The sequence below is a fragment of the Pipistrellus hanaki genome (assembly GCF_964339955.1).
Source record: "Pipistrellus hanaki genome assembly, chromosome: 18".
In the NCBI taxonomy this organism is placed as follows: Eukaryota; Metazoa; Chordata; class Mammalia; order Chiroptera; family Vespertilionidae; genus Pipistrellus; species Pipistrellus hanaki.
The window spans coordinates 13162413-13172722 of NC_140520.1; the positions used below are offsets into that span (position 1 = coordinate 13162413).

At 53.6% G+C, this 10310-nt stretch overlaps 1 long non-coding RNA gene across 1 annotated transcript; it reads right to left on the reverse strand.

The window, feature by feature from the left end:
- Positions 1 to 386: 386 nt before the first annotated feature.
- LOC311612279 lies at positions 387 to 8605 on the reverse strand. The gene is made up of 3 exons (XR_014793268.1): positions 8488 to 8605; positions 3556 to 3729; positions 387 to 839 (listed from the first exon to the last, which is right to left on the reverse strand). It is a non-coding gene; the product is annotated as an uncharacterized lncRNA (long non-coding RNA).
- Between the last annotated feature and the right edge of the window lie 1705 nt (positions 8606 to 10310).

The window sequence follows — 10310 nt, forward strand, 5'->3', positions numbered from 1 at the left end:
CAGCCTAAGACTCTGGTGTCCCAGGTCCGATTCCGGTCAGGGGCACGTACCTTGGTTGCCGGCACAGCCCCAGTAGGGGACGTGCAAGAGACAGCTGCTGGGTGTTTCTCTCTCATCATGGATATTTCTGACTCTATCCCTCTCCCTTCCTCTCTGTATAAAAAAAAAAAATCAATAAAATATATTTTAGCAAAAGAAAGAAAAGCAGAGGGGACCCAGGTCCTCCTGACTCCGGGTGGATAAGCTCACCTGCGGAACCCCTGCAGGAGGTGTGCGCGTGTCCCCGCTATTTCTAACCCTCACATCAACGCTAGGAAACTATCGTTCTCTTTTTGCGACAAAAGCTGTGGAAAACAACACAGAAAATCACTCAGATGTCACCAGCTTGTAATTAAGGGTGCTATGCCTTGAACCCTGGTCAGTCTGCCCCCGCACCTCCTACACCATCTCCCAGGCTGCCTTCCCTCCGTGGTGCTCAGCACAGGGCTGCTCCGTGAATGTTGTCCAGATGATGGGTGGACAGGAGCCGAGGAGAACGGTGCAGGAGCCGGGCGCCCCGAGGCAGGATGTGTGAAGCGGACCCCTGCTCCAGCGGGGCGTGGAGTCACTGGAGGGCCTGGCAGGAAGACTGAAGACCCCCATGGTCACGCCCCCGCGGATCTGCCCCATGGGGCTCTGAGTCAGAGTCGGGAACAGCTGCTGGCTTCCCAGGTGCAGAGCCATCATCAAGTATTTATTAAGCTCCCACTGTGTGCAAGGGAGCTTGAAAGAGCTGGAAATTCGTTTTCATTTCTATCTGCAGCTTCTCCATCTCCCCCAATCCTCTGGCCAGCTGCTCCCTGGGTAGGAAAGGGGAAGAGTGGGAGCCATGCACACACACATGGGTGCATACACACAGAGATACATGCATGCAGGAACATGCATGCACATAGGTGTGCATACACTGGCCCTCAAATATGCATTGGCCCACATACATGGACATGCAGACACTCGGCGAGCTTCTAAAACAGCTCCCCTGAGTGGTGAGCAGCAAATGGCCAGATCAGGGAGGGGTAGAGCTCCCCTCAGACCAGCTCGTAGTACCCTCGGCATACCAGTCCTCACCTCCTCAACCCCCTATCCGCCCTGATGACCGAGGGGTAAATATTACAGACGCACAACCCCAGAAACCTGGATGATTGCAATAACTCACACATAATAATCTTGGTTGCTGATATTATTGTCAATGACATCATTCTCTCACGACAAGTCACAGCCCTGGGACTTAGACACAAGCCTGGGGTCCCATGTATTTTCCAATGACCGAATTACACACACACCCCCATCACACACACACACACACACACACACACACGCACACACACACCTTCTAGCATGCCCTGCCTTTCCTCCCCTTCTACCTTCTTGGTTTCCCTCCCTCCTTTCCCGAACAGAGTCAACTGTTTGGTTTCACTGCTCCTTATCACCAGTGAGCTTCCTGATTTCTTAATACATTCTGGCTACTCTGTTGTGAAGAGCAGGCATGGGCTGTCAGTGTTGGTTCTCAGTGCCAGGGCAGCATCTGGGCTGGGACAGACTGTGCCCACTCCACCGCCATAACCTGCCTCAGCCTCCACTGGCCTTGCCCGGCCAGGCTCTGCCTCCAGGTTTCCTGGCTGTGCCAGCTGATCCCAGCGGGAATGTTAGAGCAAGCGCCGTGATTGGGGATGAGAAACAGCTGGGGGTGGAGGGAGCGGGAGCTAACCACGCCTGAGCCAGAGATCCACCGGAGACTCACCTGGAAACGGGCGGGAGCTCGGCCCCTGGTCACAGCCGCCCGTGGGAGTGGGGAGAGAACAGCGTCACGGTCAGAACGTGGGCTGTCGAGTCAGACTGCCCACGCGGGAGCCCCTCTCGGCTACGCAATAGCGGTGTGGCCACAGGCAGGATCCTCAGCTTCCCTCTCTGTGAAATGGGAGCATGAGGGTCCCTACCTCAAGGGGTCCGGGAGGATTTTAGAAGCATGCCAGGGTGCGTGGACATCAAGGTACGTGATGACCTTGAAGCCCTCGATGGTGTGCTGGAGCTGGCTGGTACTGGCTCACAAAAGCCAACTGCACACGTCTCTTCCAAGTCCCAGATCCATTGCTGTTACAACGACAGCTCGGAATCAGGGGTGGTGGGAGTGTTTACACCACAGGCATCGGCAAACACTTCACAGCAGGGTTGGCCTTTCCTGGCGAGCCCGTGGTTAAACACTCAGTGGCTGTTAAACATTTGCCACACACTGCTGCCTCTTATCCGATATCATCAGCCACGAAACCTGCGCTCCGTCCTCCTCTGACCACCGGCAGAGCGCTTCCTGTCCTCCCTCCCTCCCTCTCATGAGCACAGCAAGCTTTGCCATGTGTTTGCCCTGTGACCTTGGGCCAATTGCTTAATCTCTCAGGATTTTAACTTCCTCAGCTCCTATGAATTAGCACAAACCAAGTACTTGGTCGCTGTGAAGTGCTTTTAATGGGTTAGTACAGTGGTCGGCAAACTGCGGTTCTCGAGCCACCTGCGGCTCTTTGGCCCCTTGAGTGTTTAGCAAAGGCCAGCTTAGGAGTACCCTAATTAAGTTCATAGCAATGTACCTATCTATATAGTTTAAGTTTAAAAAATGCAGCTCTCAAAAGAAATGTCAGTCGTTGTCCTGTTGATATTTGGCTCTGCTGACTAATGAGTTTGCCGACCACTGGGTTAGTAAATCAACTGGAGCCACTCAGCCGCAGGGCCTGATCATGTCAGCTTTTCCATCCCCCCACCCCCTCCCTCTGCTCTCACGTCTCGGCCCACTTTGGCTGCAGGTCCAGTCCTCGCTGTTGGGAAGCCCCCAAGGTTCTCCCTAGCCCCTAGCTAAAACCATGGCTTCAAAACACCAACGAGCTGAAACCGGTTTGGCTCATGGATAGAGCGTTAGCCTGCAGACTGAAAGGTCCCAGGTTCGATTCTAGTCAAGGGCATGTACGTTGGTTGTGGGGAGTGTGCAGGAGGCAGCTGATCAATATTTCTCATCAATGTTTCTTTTTTTTTTTTTTCAATATATTTTATTGATTTTTTACAGAGAGGAAGGGAGAGAGATAGAGAGCTAGAAACATCGATGAGAGAAACATCGACCAGCTGCCTCTTGCACACCCCCTACTGGGGATGTGCCCACAACCAATGTACATGCCCTTGACCGGAATCAAACCTGGGACCTTTCAGTCCGCAGGTCAATGCTCTACCACTGAGCCAAACCGGCTTCGGCTCATCAATGTTTCTGACCTTCTATCCCTCTCCCTTCCTCTCTATAAAAAAAATCAATTAAATTTATATCGGATTGCCCAATTAAAAAAAAACTAACGAATTGGAGTTATCACCCATTTTGTAGATGAGGAAACTGAGACATTAGACAGATTAAAAACTTCCCCACAGGTACTAACTAGTAACTAGTGGCACAGAAAGACTCAAACCCAGATCTGTCTGACCCCCCGGCCCAAGCACTTTTCTGAAATACAGATCAATAGGATTCAGACTTAATAACATGGGACTCACACAGCCAGCCCTCCTGGGGTGTAAAGAAGCACAGCAGGAAGTCCCGAAGTGCGGTGTAGACAATCGAGGTCACTGAATGCAGAGGGGAGGTGATGACGGCTTATGGAGGCGGTGGGATTGGAGCCACACCTTGAAGGATGGGCTCCTCCTTCCCAGGAATCAGGCCTCTTCCCTCTGTAAAGACGAAGGTTTAGGGGGTGTGGTGGGGTTTCTCAGCTCGGGGAGTACAGGGAAGGTGAATGGGGGCACTCACCAAACCTAGGAAAGCGGAGGCAGCCTTTGGCCATCCCAGCTCCATCTCAGCCCACGTGGCCCTGCCCTCCTTTCCACACTCACCCCTCACCACGTCCTTCTTGAAGCTCCAAAAACACCAGCTTCTTATGGTTCCTCCGATAAACCATGCTACCTCAGACCTCCGTGCTTTTGCTCATGCTGTTCCTCTGCCTGGCATGCCCCTCCCCTACATCTTCACCGACACATTTCTTTTTTTTTTTTCTTTTTTTTTTTTTAATATATTTTATTGATTTTGTACAGAGAGGAAGGGAGAGAGATAGTTAGAAACATCGATGAGAGAGAGTCATCGATCAGCTGCCTCTTGCACACCACCTACTGGGGATATGCCCGCAACCAAGGTACATGCCCTTGACCGGAATCGAACCCGGGACCCTTCAGTCCCCAAGCCGGCGCTCTATCCATTGAGCCAAACCAGTCTCGGCAACACATTTCTTTTCTGCCTTCAAGATATATCTCGTGGGCCGAAACCGGTTTGGTTCAGTGGATAGAGTGTCGGTCTGCGGACTGAAGGGTCCCAAGTTCAATTCCGGTCAAGGGCATGCACCTTGGTTGTGGACACATCCCCAGTGTGGGATGTGCAGGAGGCAGCTGATCTATGTTTCTCTCTCATCGATGTTTCTAACTCTCTATCCCTCTCCCTTCCTCTCTGTAAAAAAATCAATAAAATATATTAAAAAATTAAAGAAAAGAAACATCTCGAGGGTTTTCTTTCCGGGAAGCCTCCCTCAAGTTTCTCAAGTCCCGATTAGGGGTGCTTCTTCCAGGGTTTCAGTACTTGATGCTCACCTCTCTCCCTATCTGTATTCCCCTAGACCCGTGGTCAGCAAACTGTGGCTCTCGAGCCACATACAGCTCTTTGGCCGCTTGAGTGTAGCTCTTCCACAAAATACCACGGCCTGGGCAAGTCTCTGTTGAAGAAGTGGCGTTAGAAGAAGTTTCAGTTTTAAAAAGTTGGCTCTCAGCCGAAACCGGTTTGGCTCAGTGGATAGAGCATCGGCCTGCGGACTGAAGGGTCCCAGGTTCGATTCCGGTCAAGGGCATGTACCTTGGTTGCGGGCACATCCCCCAGTAGGGGGTGTGCAAGAGGCAGCTGATTGATGATTCTCTCTCATCAATGTTTCTGACTCTCTATCCCTCTCTCTTCCTCTCTGTGAAAAATCAATAAAATATATTATAAAAAAAAAAAAAAAGTTGGCTCTCAAAAGAAATTTCAGTCGTTGTACTGTTGATACCTTGCTCTGTTGGCTAACGAGTTTGCTGACCACGGCCCTAGACTATAGCCAACTTGAGGGCAGGACAATGTCTGCTCCATCGCTGTGTCTCCAGTTCTTGCAGAGAGCCTGGCATCTGAGAGATGCTTAATAAAGACTAATTGAACTGAAGTTGAAACCTGGGAGTGGTCATTTAGAAGCCAAGTAAGAGGAAGTAGTAGTACTTTCCACAACAAATAATAACCACAATTTCCCCATCAGTAAAATGAATGATATAGAAAAGATAATTCCTACAATCACTCAGCTTTAAAATCCCATAATCTACTCTAACCAGTTTGGTTCAGTGGATAGAGCCTCGACCTTCGAACCAAAGGGTCCCAGGTTCAATTCCAGACAGGGACATGTACCTTGGTAGATGGGTAAATGGGTGGATGGGTAGATGAGTGGTGAATGAATGGATCAGTGAATGAGTGTGTGGGTATATGTGTGGGTGGGTAAGTGGATGGATGGATGGATGGACGGATGGATGAGTGGATGAGTGCATGGGTGAGTGGGTAGATAAATGGGTGGGTGAATTAACTTGTAAGCAATACTTTACAATAAAAGCAACCTCTGTGTTTGCATAGCACTATAGTTTTCCAACTACTTCCACTTAAAATGCTCCATTTGCCCCTCCCGGCAGCCTGGAAGGGAGATCAGAAAGGTTGCTCCAGCCCTTACACTCTCACCCCCAATAAACACAGGTTTAAAAAGGTTTAAGTAACTCGCTCAATGTCCCCAAATAGTTTGTAAATTTAAACCTGGATCTGTCTGACCTCTAGACTGTGCTCTTCCCCACTTGTGCTGCCTGGAACTCCACTTCCCGCCTCACTCCATGTTCAAGCCCACAAGCTAGTGCTGCCCCACCCCGAGCTTCCAGCCACCTTCCTCTGCTCTTCCTCCCCGATTTGACATTGTCTCTCTCTTCCAAATCCCCTTCGCCCTGGATCTCTCTGGGGACGTTTCTCCCCTCTTGCCTTGTACTGGCGTTGTCTGCGCATCTGTCTTTCCCTCCTGCTTTTAATTTACACCATGAGCTCCTTGAGGACAGGAGCGTCTGGTGTAAATTGTAACACACACCCACGCAGCGCTGCACCTCACCCTGCACCGGAACCGGGGGCAATGAATCCGTGAGCGAGTGAATGAGTGAGAGTTCAGGGCACTTTGACCTGGGTCCATGGATCGCCCCGCACCTACACCACTGGCCACAAGGGGCGCCCGTGGGTAAGTGTAGGTCTCAGTCCCAGCTTCCTTTGTCAGACTCCCTGAATGTGCAGACCCTGGTTTGAGGCCATTCATAATTTGTAGTAAATCTCACCCACCCTTCCCCAAACCACCACAGAACGAGCGAGGCAGCCCCACAGCACACCCCCTCCGCCTTCAGGCCACACACCATCCGCTCGGGGCCACCTCCAGGGGCCGAGGCTTCCTGAGCCTCACCATATCACCGCCAGCACCCTGCTTTGCTGGAGAGAACAAAACAAAATTATTGTGTCTTGTCGGGTCCTTTCTATAAAGGGGGCATTCAGCCCAACATCCCACCCCTGGCGCTTCCACTGAGGGACTGCTCTGTGCACAGGTGGCTCCAGCAGCCAGCGGGCCAGGGTCAGCAGCCCCATTCCATAGACGAGGAAACGGAGTTTAGCTCCTGAGAAGACAACCGGCTTGTTCTCAGAGGTCAGAGGCCGCACTAACAGGTCTGTCCACTCAACGCACCGGTCATCCTCTCTGCTCAGCCACCGCCACTGGGTAAAAGAATAACTCCTGCTGAAACCGGTTTGGCTCAGGGGATAGAGTGTCGGCCTGCGGACTCAAGGGTCCCGGAGTTCGATTCCGGTCAAGGGCATGTATCTTGGTTGCGGGCACATCCCCAGTGGGGGGTGTGCAGGAGGCGGCTGATCAATGTTTCTCTCTCATCGATGTTTCTGACTCTCTGTCCCTCTCCCTTCCTCTCTGTAAAAAATCAATAAAATATATATATTTTTTAAAAATACCTCCTGCCCCCCATTCCTGTGCAGGTTCTCCATAAATCCCCCTCGGGCAAAAGGAATGGGTGAGCTTTCACAAGAACCGCTCTCTGGAGAAGTGTCTGGAAGAAGGGGGCGATTCTGCTCTAAGACCCTGTGGCGTGCCAGGCAGGCTCTGGGCATGGAGAGACCACGCAGTGGAGCAGCCAGGCAAGGGGGACCGGGGGCCAGGAGGGCCTTGTCTGGGAACCTGGCCCGTCTGGTTCAGAGCGGCCGTTTTCCTGCCAGCGACCACTCCGAGCCTACCGGACTGGACCCACGGGTGCTGCCTGTAAAAATCCAGATACATTTTTAAATCCTCCCGACCCCTTCTCCATGGCTTTGGGGAGAGAGCTTGCTATTCTAGCCAGATGAGTCCGTTGAGATGGGAATGCTTATTTACATGAGGGGTCCAGGGTGAAAGGAAAGATGCTGAAACTGTGACTGAAAGGAAGGCTTGGGACCTGGGCTCCGGATGCCAACATCCTGTCACCACGACGCTCTCCAGGCTCACGGGCGCTGGTGGAGGCACACACCCGGCACACTGTCCAGTGCTGCCTGCATCGATGGGCAGTGCCACAGCCTTTGTGGATCCTGGTGGCTGAGGGGGGCGGGTCCGGAGACACCTGCTTGGCCAGAGCTCAGTGAGCCTGGCCTCACCCTGTCTGCTCAGGGATGAATCCTTGGAGAGAGCCTGTCACCTGCTCGTCCTGGGTCAGGGGTGTGTCCACTCCCAGCCCGCCCGGCAGTGTAGACAGTGGTGACTTCCCCGCACCAGGGAGTCAGCCTCATGAGGATGGGATTGTGTCTCTTTTGTTCCCTTCTGAATTCCTGGTGGCACAGCGCGTGCTCTCAATTCAGAGCTACTGAGTCAGTCCGCTTCCTGGGCCCCGTCAGGAAAAACAATGACCTCTAACAAGTCTGAGCTTCCCGAGGAAGGGATCCAAACCGGCAGCCAGGAGAGAAGCCGAGATCCCTTGGTGGCCCTGGGTGACCCACCCCCCTACAGCGAGGGGAGCAGGTGGCCCACAGTCCCGGGGCCTGGCTGGTGGCCTGGGCCCAAGCCTCCCAAGCCCCGGGCCAGCCCTGCGCTGCCAGCTCTTCCCCAACTGCAATTGGCCAGTGACAGCTCCAGCGGGAAGGTCCTGGTGGCTCCTGCCCAGCTGGCTGGGCCTCGCCCACCGCCCACCTGACGGCAGCAACCTGTGGAGGGTTAGTGAGGAGTGTGGCGACCTCTGCTGGTGGTCTATGCACATAGCTCTGCACTCGTGGCACCTTGGGGGCCACGAAGGGAGATCACAAACAGAGTCTGCACCAGGCTTAACTGTCTGCCTCCTTCCCTGGAGGCCCAGGGACCACGTGTACCTGGTGCCAGGACTCACCTTTGTTACCGTTTTTGCAGAGGTGGCTCCTGGTTGGCAGCTTCCTGGAGTTTCCCAGCATTGGGAGAGCGGAGACTACCCCCGTCAGACTGCCCCCTAGGTGAGGCAGCTGGTTTGAATGAAGGGCTCAAAGGGACCACAGAGATGCCTCGGGATCCATTCTTTTTTTCTTTTCTTTTTTAATATATGTTTATTGATTTCAGGGAGAGAGAGAGAGAGAGAGAGAGAGAGAGAGAGAGAGAGAGAGATCAATGATGAGAGAGAATCATTGATCACCTGCCTCCTGCCCACCCCCAACTGGATTGAGCCCGCAACCTGGGTATGTGCCCTTGACTGGAATCAAACCTGGGACCCTTCTGTCTGCAGTCCAATGTTTTATCCTCTGAGCCAAACCAGCTAGGGCAGGAACCATTCTTTCTTTCTTTTTTTAAGTCTTTTTTTTTTTAATGTATTTTATTGATTTTTTTACAGAGAGAAAGAGAGAGGGATAGAGAGTTAGAAACATTGATGAGAGAGAATCATCGATCAGCTGCCTCTTGCACCCCCCCCACTGATGATGTGCCCGCAACCGGAATCAAACCAGGGACCTTTCAGTCCGCAGGCCAACGCTCTATTCACTGGGCCAAACCAGCTAGGGCGGGACCCATTCTTATTAACAAGAGAAGAACTCTCAGAGATGGCAGGCAACCTTCCTAAACTCACATGTGAGTTAAGAATAAAGCTGGTACCTAAGCCAGGGTCCCCTTTCCAGGGGCCTAGCATCTCTCAGCTGCTGTGGTACACCCAACAGCACAGCTCACCACATCCCCTCCTCCTGCCATCCCCCCACGTCATCCAGTCCAAGCCCCCCGCTACCTCGCCACTCGGTGTCCGCTGCTGCGTGAGGAAAAGTTCCCTCTCTGTGCCTCACCCACAGGCACCCTCAGCACCCAGGGCCCAGGAGCCCAGCGCTCTGAGGTGAGTAATGCAAGAGGGCTCACCTCCCTTCCTGTCTTTGTCTTCCTCCTCTCCCGGTGGAGGGGGAAGAGGAGGGTTGCTATGGACACGGCACTGGGGCTCTCCCTCCTCGGCAATAAGCCACGCTGCCCGCCCTGCTGGAGGCCCGGTCTCTAATTGCCAAGGCCTGGGAGGCAGCAGGCTGCCTCGCAGGAGGCACCAGGCAGCCGGAAAAGCCTGGGCTGAGGAGAAGGAGAGAGTGACAAGATGGAAATCACCCGGAATTGGAAGCAACAAGCTCGGCCTATGTTTGGTGGGTTGACAGAACCAATGTCGATGTAGCCAGAATTGGAAAAGCGATCGTGTCTTATCAGACACGTCATCTCGGTGGCCAGCGTATCCCCAGCAGGATGCTGAGGGGAGGGGCGGGGGGCGGCCCCCCGCTGCGGGGATGAGCAGCGCCCACAGGAAAGGCCTGGGCAGACCTCCTGCTGTTATATAAGCTCAGTCGTGCGCCCGGGCACTCTTCTGGGCTGGACTCCTGGCCACCCTGCTGCCCTGGGAGCAGAAGCGCCCCAACTCCCCACTGTGACACAGCCCCCCGTTTATCCTCGCAGGGGGTTACATCGTGGTCACCACTGCTGGTATCCCCGACGTGAAAACAGAGCGCCGTCCGCCCGCCCTCCCCCGGGAGGCTCCACCCTAGGACCATGGAGCTACCGCCTCCCATCCGAACCCGTTCACGAGGACCAAAGCCAGCCACCGCTCTGAGCGTCCCGGCCAAGAGACCAGGCAGGACGCGGTCCCTGCCACGCTAACTCCCCCCACTGGGCTCTCCACCGGGAAGGCAGACGCAGTGTTTCCCAACCTTCTCTCATGATGAGAAT